A 10,000-nucleotide genomic window follows, 5' to 3' on the forward strand; every position below is an offset into this window, starting at 1 on the left:
GGGGAGAGAAGGGGAAGGGAAGCTAGGGTGTGAGTAATTACAGAGGTATGTGGGTGGGGGCGCTCACCATCCACTCACTCGATGTAGTACTGCTTTGGGTGTCTGCCCTTTCCTCTCTTCCATCCTTCCTCTTGTTTCTTTCCTTCACTCTTTCCTATTTCTTGCCTACGGGTGACTTTACACTCCCTCTTTTGTCTTTCTTTCCTTCATTCTTTCCTCTTCCTTCTGCCTGTGGGTGACTCTACACTGAGTGACAAGCCAAAAGGTTCCCTGTACACCAGGAAACCACTTACTACGCTGGGTGGTAACCATATAACCAAATTATGGCGCCTGGTGGTTTAATGGGTAATTAAGGCGCTCCAATCGGACTGAGCATGTGTAGGTTTATATCCAAGGGGTGGTTAGGGTTTATTGCTCATGTAATGCCACTCAGGGATGAGTGAGGCTGGTCACTCATCTTAGATGTCAGGACCAACTGCCTAGCCCCGGGCTCCTACGCTCCTCATGGGGTGACATAGGGTTGGATGATGAATGGATGGATGTAAACTAGGAAAAGACTGCAAGCTTTTAAAAACCAATTCAGACTATCCCATGAAATTTCCCTGGCACCATAGGACGCTGATGCTGGGGGTACTTAAGTTAAAAATATATAGAAGTTGAAAAAAACAGCATAAAAAAAAAAAATCCATTCACCTCTTGGAGATTCGAACTCGTGCGCGTAAAACATAGAGAGAGAGAGAGAGAGAGAGAGAGAGAGAGAGAGAGAGAGAGGTGCGAGTATGTCAAAGGCGAATCATTTACCATCACAATACCCATCCCTCCCATCCCTCAACACCCTTCCCTCACCGAATGAAGGTCTACATGAATGGCTGTACACATAACAATCGCCTCCCACGCAAAATACCATCTGTCGGCCTTGCTTCCGTCCTTCCCCTTATTTCAGGTGTGAGAGAGAGTACAATTCTCTCTCTCCCTCTCTCTCTCTCTCTCTCTTCTCGTCTCTGTTTCTGTCTGTCTGTCTGCCTGGCTCTCTTCTTGCTTAAGTCTGTGTGTGTGTGTGTGTGTGTGTGTGTGTGTGTGTGTGTGTGTGTAGATACAATGTCTCTCTCTCGTCTCGTGTGTGTGTGTGTGTGTGTGTGTGTGTGTGTGTGTGTGTGTGTGTGTGTGTGTGTGTGTGTGTGTGTGTGTGTGTGTGTGTGTTTTAGTCAGTGTCTTTCTCTGCTTTAGTCTGTGTCTGCGTCTCTCTCTCTCTCTCTCTCTCTCTCTCTCAGTCTACCTATCTGTCTGCCTCTTTTAGTCTGCCTCTCTCTCTCTCTCTCTCTCCCGTCCTTCAGCCAATCATAGGTGTGACATACACAGCCCAATACTGCCTTATAACACCTGCATTATTCACATTCCGTTTTCATATCAAACTCCTGCTAAATTGCGGAAAAACTGTCTATTATTCTATACCCGAGGACGCCTTATATAGCATTCCGAGAGCGCATACCTCCATCAAGGCTATACCCTATTTAACGTCAGATATGCCATCCATCCATTCATCATCCAATCCTACGTTGCCCCACGAGGAGCGTAGGAGCCCCGGGCTAGGGAAGTTGGTCCTGGCATTTAAGATGAGAGTCCCTGAGTGGCATTACGTGAGCAATAAACCCCAACCACCCCTTGGATATAAACCTTCACCGGCTCAATCCAACTGGAGTGCCGTAATTACCCACTAAACCACCAGGCGCCATAATCTGGTTATATGGTTACCACCCAGCGTGGTAAGTGGTTTCCTGGTGTACAGGAAACCATTTGGCTTGTCACTCAGTGTAGTCACCCACAGACAGAAGGAAGAGGAAAGAATGAAGGAAAGAAAGACAGAAGAGGGAGTGTAAAGTCACCCGTAGGCAGAAGGAAGAGGTAAGAAGACAGAAGAGGGAGTGTAAAGTCACCCGTAGGCAGAAGGACGAGGAAAGAATGAAGGAAAGACCAAAGAGGAAGTGTAAAGTCACCCAAAGGCAGAAGGACGAGGAAAGAATGAAGGAAAGACAGAAGAGGGAGTGTAAAGTCACCTGTAGGCAGAAGGACGAGGAAAGAATGAAAGAAAGACAGAAGAGGGAGTGTAAAGTCACCCAAAGGCAGAAGGAAGAGGAAAGAATGAAGGAAAGACAGAAGAGGGAGTGTAAAGTCACCCACAGGCAGAAGGAAGAGGAAAGAATGAAGGAAAGACAGAAGAGGGAGTGTAAAGTCACCTGTAGGCAGAAGGAAGAGGAAAGAATGAAAGAAAGAAAGACAGAAGAGGGAGTGTAAAGTCACCCTTAGGCAGAAGGAAGAGGAAAGAATGAAAGAAAGAAAGACAGAAGAGGGAGTGTAAAGTCACCTGTAGGCAGAAGGACGAGGAAAGAATGAAAGAAAGAAAGACAGAAGAGGGAGTGTAAAGTCACCTGTAGGCAGGCAGAAGGATTTTGAGGAAAGAATGAAAGAAAGAGACAGAAGAGGGAGTGTAAAGTCACCCTGTAGGCAGAAGGAAAGAGGAAAGAATGAAAGAAAGACAGACAGAAGAGGGAGTGTAAAGTCACCTGTAGGCAGAAGGACGAGGAAAGAATGAAAGAAAGAAAGACAGAAGAGGGAGTGTAAAGTCACCTGTAGGCAGAAGGACGAGGAAAGAATGAAAGAAAGACAGAAGAGGGAGTGTAAAGTCACCCACAGGCAGAAGGAAGAGGAAAGAAAGAAAGACAGAAGAGGGAGTGTAAAGTCACCTGTAGGCAGAAGGAAGAGGAAAGAAAGAAAGAAAGACAGAAGAGGGAGTGTAAAGTCACCCGTAGGCAGAAGGAAGAGGAAAGAATGAAAGAAAGACAGAAGAGGGAGTGTAAAGTCACCCAAAGGCAGAAGGAAGAGGAAAGAATGAAGGAAAGACAGAAGAGGGAGTGTAAAGTCACCCACAGGCAGAAGGAAGAGGAAAGAATGAAAGACAGAAGAGGGAGTGTAAAGTCACCTGTAGGCAGAAGGAAGAGGAAAGAATGAAAGAAAGACAGAAGAGGGAGTGTAAAGTCACCCAAAGGCAGAAGGAAGAGGAAAGAATGAAAGAAAGAAAGACAGAAGAGGGAGTGTAAAGTCACCTGTAGGCAGAAGGAAGAGGAAAGAATGAAAGAAAGACAGAAGAGGGAGTGTAAAGTCACCTGTAGGCAGAAGGAAGAGGAAAGAATGAAAGAAAGAAAGACAGAAGAGGGAGTGTAAAGTCACTCGTAGGCATTTAAAATTGACCAAAAAAATGTCAAACACCTTATATGGAGACGAAATTGGAGTGGAGGGGTATATGAGGGGGTGTAAGTTGGGGGGAGGGCAGCGAAATGGCAGGGGACAGGGCGACATGGAGGCGATTTCTTTGTGGCCATCCCTTACGAAATTAAGGCGTCTGGCTATAGTTAGATAGATAGATAGACACACACAGATAGATAGATACAGACATAAGTATATAGAAATTCGCACAAAACACATTTTTTTTTTTTTTTTTTTTTTTTTTTTTTTTTAAGGCACTGGGTTAATGGATCCAGGTGTCCCAGGAAACTCAATTTCACATCCATCGTACCTCAGGTGTACCATACTCTTTTGGTTGATTGTACCCTCCTGAACAACGTACACAGAGAGGGCATACCTCCCGAGCAGCACCATCCTCACCTAATTTTAAGACTTTAGAAGGAAACGATATGACTTTTAATGAAGAACATGACTTTTTTTTTTTTTTGCAAAGAAGAAGGAACCAAAGGCCAGGAGCACGCAAACTGTGTCCTCCAAGAAAAAACAAAAACAAGAGCCAAATTCAAGATGCGTCCATTTCGAGATGCCTGGACACACTACACCTGAAAGACTAGAGGTCATAGGCAGTGGGAAATGCAGACAGAGGGAGACAGTTCCAGAGCTGACCTGTGACATACATGAAGGACTGGGAGAATTACCTACCTACCTATCTACCTATATATCTACCTACGTACCTACCTACACTGGAGGTCATAGGCAGTAAGAAATACAGACAGAGGGAGACAGTTCCAGAGTTGACCTGTTGCATACATGAAGGACTGGCAGCATTACCTACCTACCTACTTATCTACCTACCTACCTCCCTACCCAAAGACTGACCTACTGACCTACCTACCTACCTACCTACACTGGAGATCACAGACAGTACGAAATACAGACAGAGGGAGACAGTTCCAGAGTTGACCTGTTGCATACATGAAGGACTGGGAATATTACCTACCTATCTACTTATCTACCTACCTACCTACCTGCCTACGTACCTCCCTACCCAAAAACCTACACTGGAGGTCATAGGAAGTAGGAAATACAGACAGAGGGAGACAGTTCCAGAGTTGACCTGCTGCATACATGAAGGACTGGAAGTGGGTTGCAAGACGGATGCTACCCCCCCCCCCAAATTCAAGGAGGGGTTCAAAGGGAAGGGTTCAGAAAGGGAGTGACTTTTGAACCAGCGATAGGAATGGAATAAAGGCGAAAGGCTACGCGAGGAGAGAGAATAAAGGGATTTAGTCAGAAGGGTGTTGAGACGTTTTTTGATTCCACCCTGTTTAGAAGAGCTGTATGTGGTAATCCTCCCGTAACACACACACACACACACACACACACACACACACACACACACACACACACTGACACACAAACTCACTCTCTCTCTCTCTCTCTCTCTCTCACTCACACACACACACACACACACACACACACACACATGAGGATTTATCTCACCTTGACCTACATAACGTTACTTATACTTCCGCCTCTCTCTCTCTCTCTCTCTCTCTCTCTCTCTCGTGTGTGTAGTGCAAAAACGAGGCTGGGTGGAATTCTGTTCTGCATAAAACTTTGTGTGGATGTGGATGTGATAGAAAGCGTTAGGAGAAATACACAGCGGTGGTTTGGCCATGTGGAGAGGATAGAGAGTGAGAGACTGACGAGGAGAGTGTATGTAAGGTGCAGGGGGGGAGATGGAGAGGTAGACCGAGGATGAGATGGAGGTGTGACAGCAAGCGTTAGGAGAAATACATTGACGTGGTTTAACTATGTGGAGAGGATGGAGTGAGAGACTAACGAGGAGAGGGTGAGTGATTGAGGAGGAGTGGGAGAGAGGGAGGGGGAGACCGAGGAGGAGATGAGACTAACTAGGAGTGTATGTGAGTAGGATGCAGGGGGAGAGGAAGGATGAGATGGAGGGATGGAGCAGAGAGGTATATGAGAGAAGGGGTGTGTGAGTTGGGGAAGAACAATGAAATGGCAGGGGACAGGGCGATATGGTGGCGATTTGTTTGTGGCCACCCTTTACGGGATTTAGTGCCAAGTAAAAGCAATAGAATAACTTGCGAAATTTTGACTATGGTTATATTCCCTTTTCTTTTACTTTATTTTATATATACATATTTTTTCGATGGGTTGGTTTCAGGAGGCTCCCTAGCACCTCTTCCTTAGCGATTTATTTTTGAATACGATCGCCTAATATAATTTTGTACATTATTTACGAGGAGTCTGGTGATGTTAGAATGATTCAAGTAACACTGAGGAGGACAGCAACGGGCAATAAGGAAAATAAATCGCTTAAGAAGAGGTGTTTGCTTATTACACCTCAAATTCCTCTTGGGTGTCAGTGAAAAATAAATAGAAGAGATTATCAAAGTGGATGATGGAAAATAAATCGCTAAGGAAGAGGCATTACGGAGTCTGTATGATACCTAGAATACGCTTTTCTGTCCCACATACATCAGGAAACTCTCTCTCTCTCTCTCTCTCTCTCTCTCTCTCATGCGACGTGAAGCCGGGGATTAGGAAAGCTGGGATGATGAGTGAATGAATCTCTCTCTCTCTCTCTCTCTAGGCCATTCAGCTATCAATACTTCTCAATCCATTGTACTTCCGTCTTGCAACTTCCGCATCATCATCATCATCATCTCCATCATCATCATCATAATCACCATCATCATCATAATCACCATCACCATCACCATCATCATCATCACCACCACCACCACCACCACTACCACCACCACCATCATCATCATCATCATCATCATCATCATCATCATCCCCACCACCACCACCACCACCAAACACATCATCATTATCATCATCATCATCACCACCATCATCATTATCACCATCACCATCATCACCACCACCACCACCACCATCATCATCATCACCATCACTATCACCATCATCATCACCACCACCATCATCATCACCATCACTATCACCATCATCATCATCATCACCACCACCACCACCACCACCATCATCATCACCATCACTATCACCATCATCATCATCACCACCACCACTACCACCACCACCACCACCACCATCATCATCAACCCCATTTCAGCACTGCACTCACTCTCTCTCTCTCTCTCTCTCATTCCCTATACACAAGCACTTCTTTGAATTAATTTATTATTATTATTATACAGTTTTTCTTTTCTTTATTTTCACCTTTCTTCTTTTTTTAACATTGTCTTTGATATATACTTCTGACCTAGAGAGAGAGAGAGAGAGAGAGAGAGAGAGAGAGAGAGAGAGACATTCTGAATCTGATGGCTAGTTATGATGCTGAGAATGGTGGTGGTGGTGATAGTGGTGGTGGTGGTGGTGATAGTGGTGGTGGTGATAGTGGTGGTGGTGATGATGGTGGTAGTGGTGTGGTGGTGGTAGTGGTGTGGTGGTGGTAGTGGTGGTGACAATGGCAGTGGTGGTGGTGACAATGGTAGTGGTGGTGGTGACAATGGTAGTGGTGGTGGTGACAATGGTAGTGGTGATGGTGATAAGGGTAGTACTTATAGTGACAATAAGGCCTATTTTACCTAGCACAGAGGACTCCCTAACACCTCTTCCTATGTGATTTATTTTTCAATTTGGGGAGGTAATTTTATCATATTCTGGCCACTTAAGGAAGCTCCCTAACACCTTTTCCTTACCGATTTATTTTTTATTTATGGAGAGTATGGTTATGGTTGAAGGATTAAAATTACCCAAAATAGAACAGTAAGAAGAAATCAGCAAAATAAATCGCTTAGGAAAAGGTGTTACGTGGGCTTCATTAACCGACAAGTGCTGAGAGAGAGAGAGAGAGAGAGAGAGAGAGGCCTCACACCTTTAGCCTCAAGGTTACGATCATTCACGTGGAAGGAACGGAGGGAGGGAGGAATAGAGGGAGGGAGAGGAGGGAGGGAGAGGAGGGAAGAATGGAGAAATAGAGGGGGGGAGAGGACAGGGAGGGAGGGAGGGAGGAATAGAGGGGGGGAGAGGAGGGAGGGAGAGGAGGGAAGAATGGAGAAATAGAGGGGGGGGAGAGGACAGGGAGGGAGGGAGGGAGGAATAGAGGGGGGAGAGGACAGGGAGGGAGGAAGGGGAAAGGAGAATGGAGGGGTAGGGGGGAGGGAGAAGAGAAGGGGTGAGAAAGGAAAGGGGAAAAGGAGGGAAAGGGAGGGAAGGAGAGAAATGAAGGGAAGAAAAGAGAGGGAGGGAGGGAAAGGAAGGGAAGGAGGGAAAGGGAGGGAAGGAGAGAAATGAAGGGAAGAAAAGAGAGGGAAGGAGGGAAAGGAAGGGAAAGAGAGAAAGGGAGGGAAGGAGAGAAAGGGAGGGAAGGAAGGAATGGGAGGGAAGGAAAAGGAGGGAAAGAAAGGGAGGAATGGAGGAAAAGGGATGGAAATGGTAAAGAAGACAACTTTTTCTTCCATTTACTAACATACAATTTTATTCCGCTTATGAGACGACGACAAGCAATGAAAAGATAACAGATTTATTAAAAAGTAAAGCAAGTCTTAAAGAGAAGTATCCATCTATCTATCGCCAGACGCCATAATCTCGTAAGGGGTGGCCGTTCGTCTTTGAGTTGTTTTACGGGGAGGGGCACTAACCCTCCGCCAACCCACTTGCTGACACGTAGGGAACACGTATGGGTTGGTTATATGGTTACCACCCAGCGTTGTAAATGGTTTCCTGGCTAACAGGAAACCATCAGGTTTGTCACTCAGAGTAAAGCCACCTGAAAAGGAAAGAAGAGTAACAAAAAGTGACAGGAAAGATGGGAGAAATAGGAAGAGAGGAGGACAGGCACAGAAAAAGGATGATAAAGGCTAAGGAAGAAGTAGGCAGCACTGCATCAAGTGTGTGGATGATGGTGAGAAATCGGAAGAGAGGAGGGCAGACACAGAAAAAGAATGATAAAGGTGAGGGAAGAAGCAGACAGCACTAAATCATATGAATGGATGGTGGTGCGAAATAGGAAGAGAGGAGGGCAGGCACAGAAAAAGAATGAAAAAGGTGAAGGAAGAAGTAGGCAGTACTACATCAAGTGAGTGGATGATGGTCGCCACAACCTACTTAGCGTACAGCTGCTATATCTCAATCTCGAATGCTGAGTTATAGCTATAGATTAGCATTAGAATGTGATGCTAGTCACGAAGAAGTGCTATGGAGAGAGCCGTAGCAGTTTTATTTTTTGTCACTGAGCTACGTGAAGTACAGTAAGCTGCAAAAAGACGAAAATCTGGGGGGGGAGAGAGAGAGAGAGAGAGAGAGACTAAAGGGGGAGAGGGGATGAAAGAAATGTGAAGGGAGAGAGGAAAGGGGGGGAAGAGAGAGAGAGAGAGAGAGAGAGAGAGAGAGAGAGAGAGAGAGAGAGAGAGAGAGAGAGAGGAATAATGGTAGGAGAGACTATAGGGGGAGGGACAGAGAGGAGGGGGGAGGGAGGGAGGAAAGGGGGAGGGAGGGAGGAAAGGGGGAGGGAGGGAGGAAAGGGGGAGGGAGGGAGGAAGGGGAGGGAGGAGGGAGGGGGAGGGGGGAGGGAGGGGTAGTAGCCTGACACACCTGTTCCTATTTTTTTCTTCCTTTTTTGTTTTTATGAATGGAGACGTCGGGGGGGAAGCCAGCCGTAACAATGTGGAAGAAAACGGAGGTGGAGGTGGAGTGGGAGGTGGAGGTGGAGTGGGAGGTGGAGGTGGAGTGGGAGGTGGAGGTGGAGTGGGAGGTGGAGGTGGAGTGGGAGGATGAGATGGAGTGGAAGGATGAGGTGGAGTGGGAGGATGAGGTGGAGTGGGAGGTGGGAGGTGGAGTGGGAGGTGGAGGTGGAGTGGGAGGTGGAGGTGGAGTGGGAGGTGGAGGTGGAGTGGGAGGTGGAGGTGGAGTGGGAGGTGGAGGTGGAGTGGGAGGTGGAGGTGGAGTGGGAGATGGAGGTGGAGTGGGAGATGGAGGTGGAGGTGGAGTGGGAGGTGGAGTACGTAAGCAGTGTTGGGCGGATGGATGAAGGGTGGAGTCAAGGAAGAGAACAGTGGAGTGGAGTGGAGCAGAACAGAGGGGAGGGGATAGGTGGGGGAGGGGAGGGAGGAGGGAGAGGAGGGAGGAGGGAGAGGAGGGAGGAAAAGGGGAGGGAAGAAGGAAGGATGGAGGAGCAAGCAGAAGGGGAGGGGAAGGAAGGATGAAGGAAGAGGGAAGGGGGAGAGAAGGAGGGAGGTTATAGGAGTAAGGAGAAGGGGAGGGAAGAAGGAAGATTGGAGGAGGGAGGAGGGAGAGAGGGGAGGAGTACAAATGGGGAGGGGCAGACTAAGGAATACAAAGGAATTCAAAGGAAGACAGTACCAAGTGGTATGAAGGATACAACGAAAGGAAACTAATGTGAGTTTGGGAAGGAGGGGAAGGAAGGAAGGAAGGAGGGGGAGGAAGGAAGGAAGGAGGGGAAGGAAGGAAGGAAGGAGGGGGGGAGGAGGGGAGGGAAGGGGGAGAGAGGGGAGAGGGAAGGGGAGGTGGAGAGGGAAGGGGGAGACAGGGGAACGAAGGGGGAGGTGGAGAGAGTGAGGGAAGGGGGAGGAGGAGGGGAGGGAAAGGGGAGACAGGGGAACAAATGGAGAGGTGTAGAGGGAAGGGGGAGAGAGGGAGGAAGGTGTAGGGGGAGAGAGGGAGGGAAGGTGTAGGGGGAGAAGAATAGGGGGAGCGAGAAATGGGGGGGGGAAGAGGGAGG

Source organism: Coenobita brevimanus, chromosome 114, assembly GCF_032717465.1.
Source record: "Coenobita brevimanus isolate Jiangsu-jjx chromosome 114, ASM3271746v2, whole genome shotgun sequence".
Taxonomy (NCBI): Eukaryota; Metazoa; Arthropoda; class Malacostraca; order Decapoda; family Coenobitidae; genus Coenobita; species Coenobita brevimanus.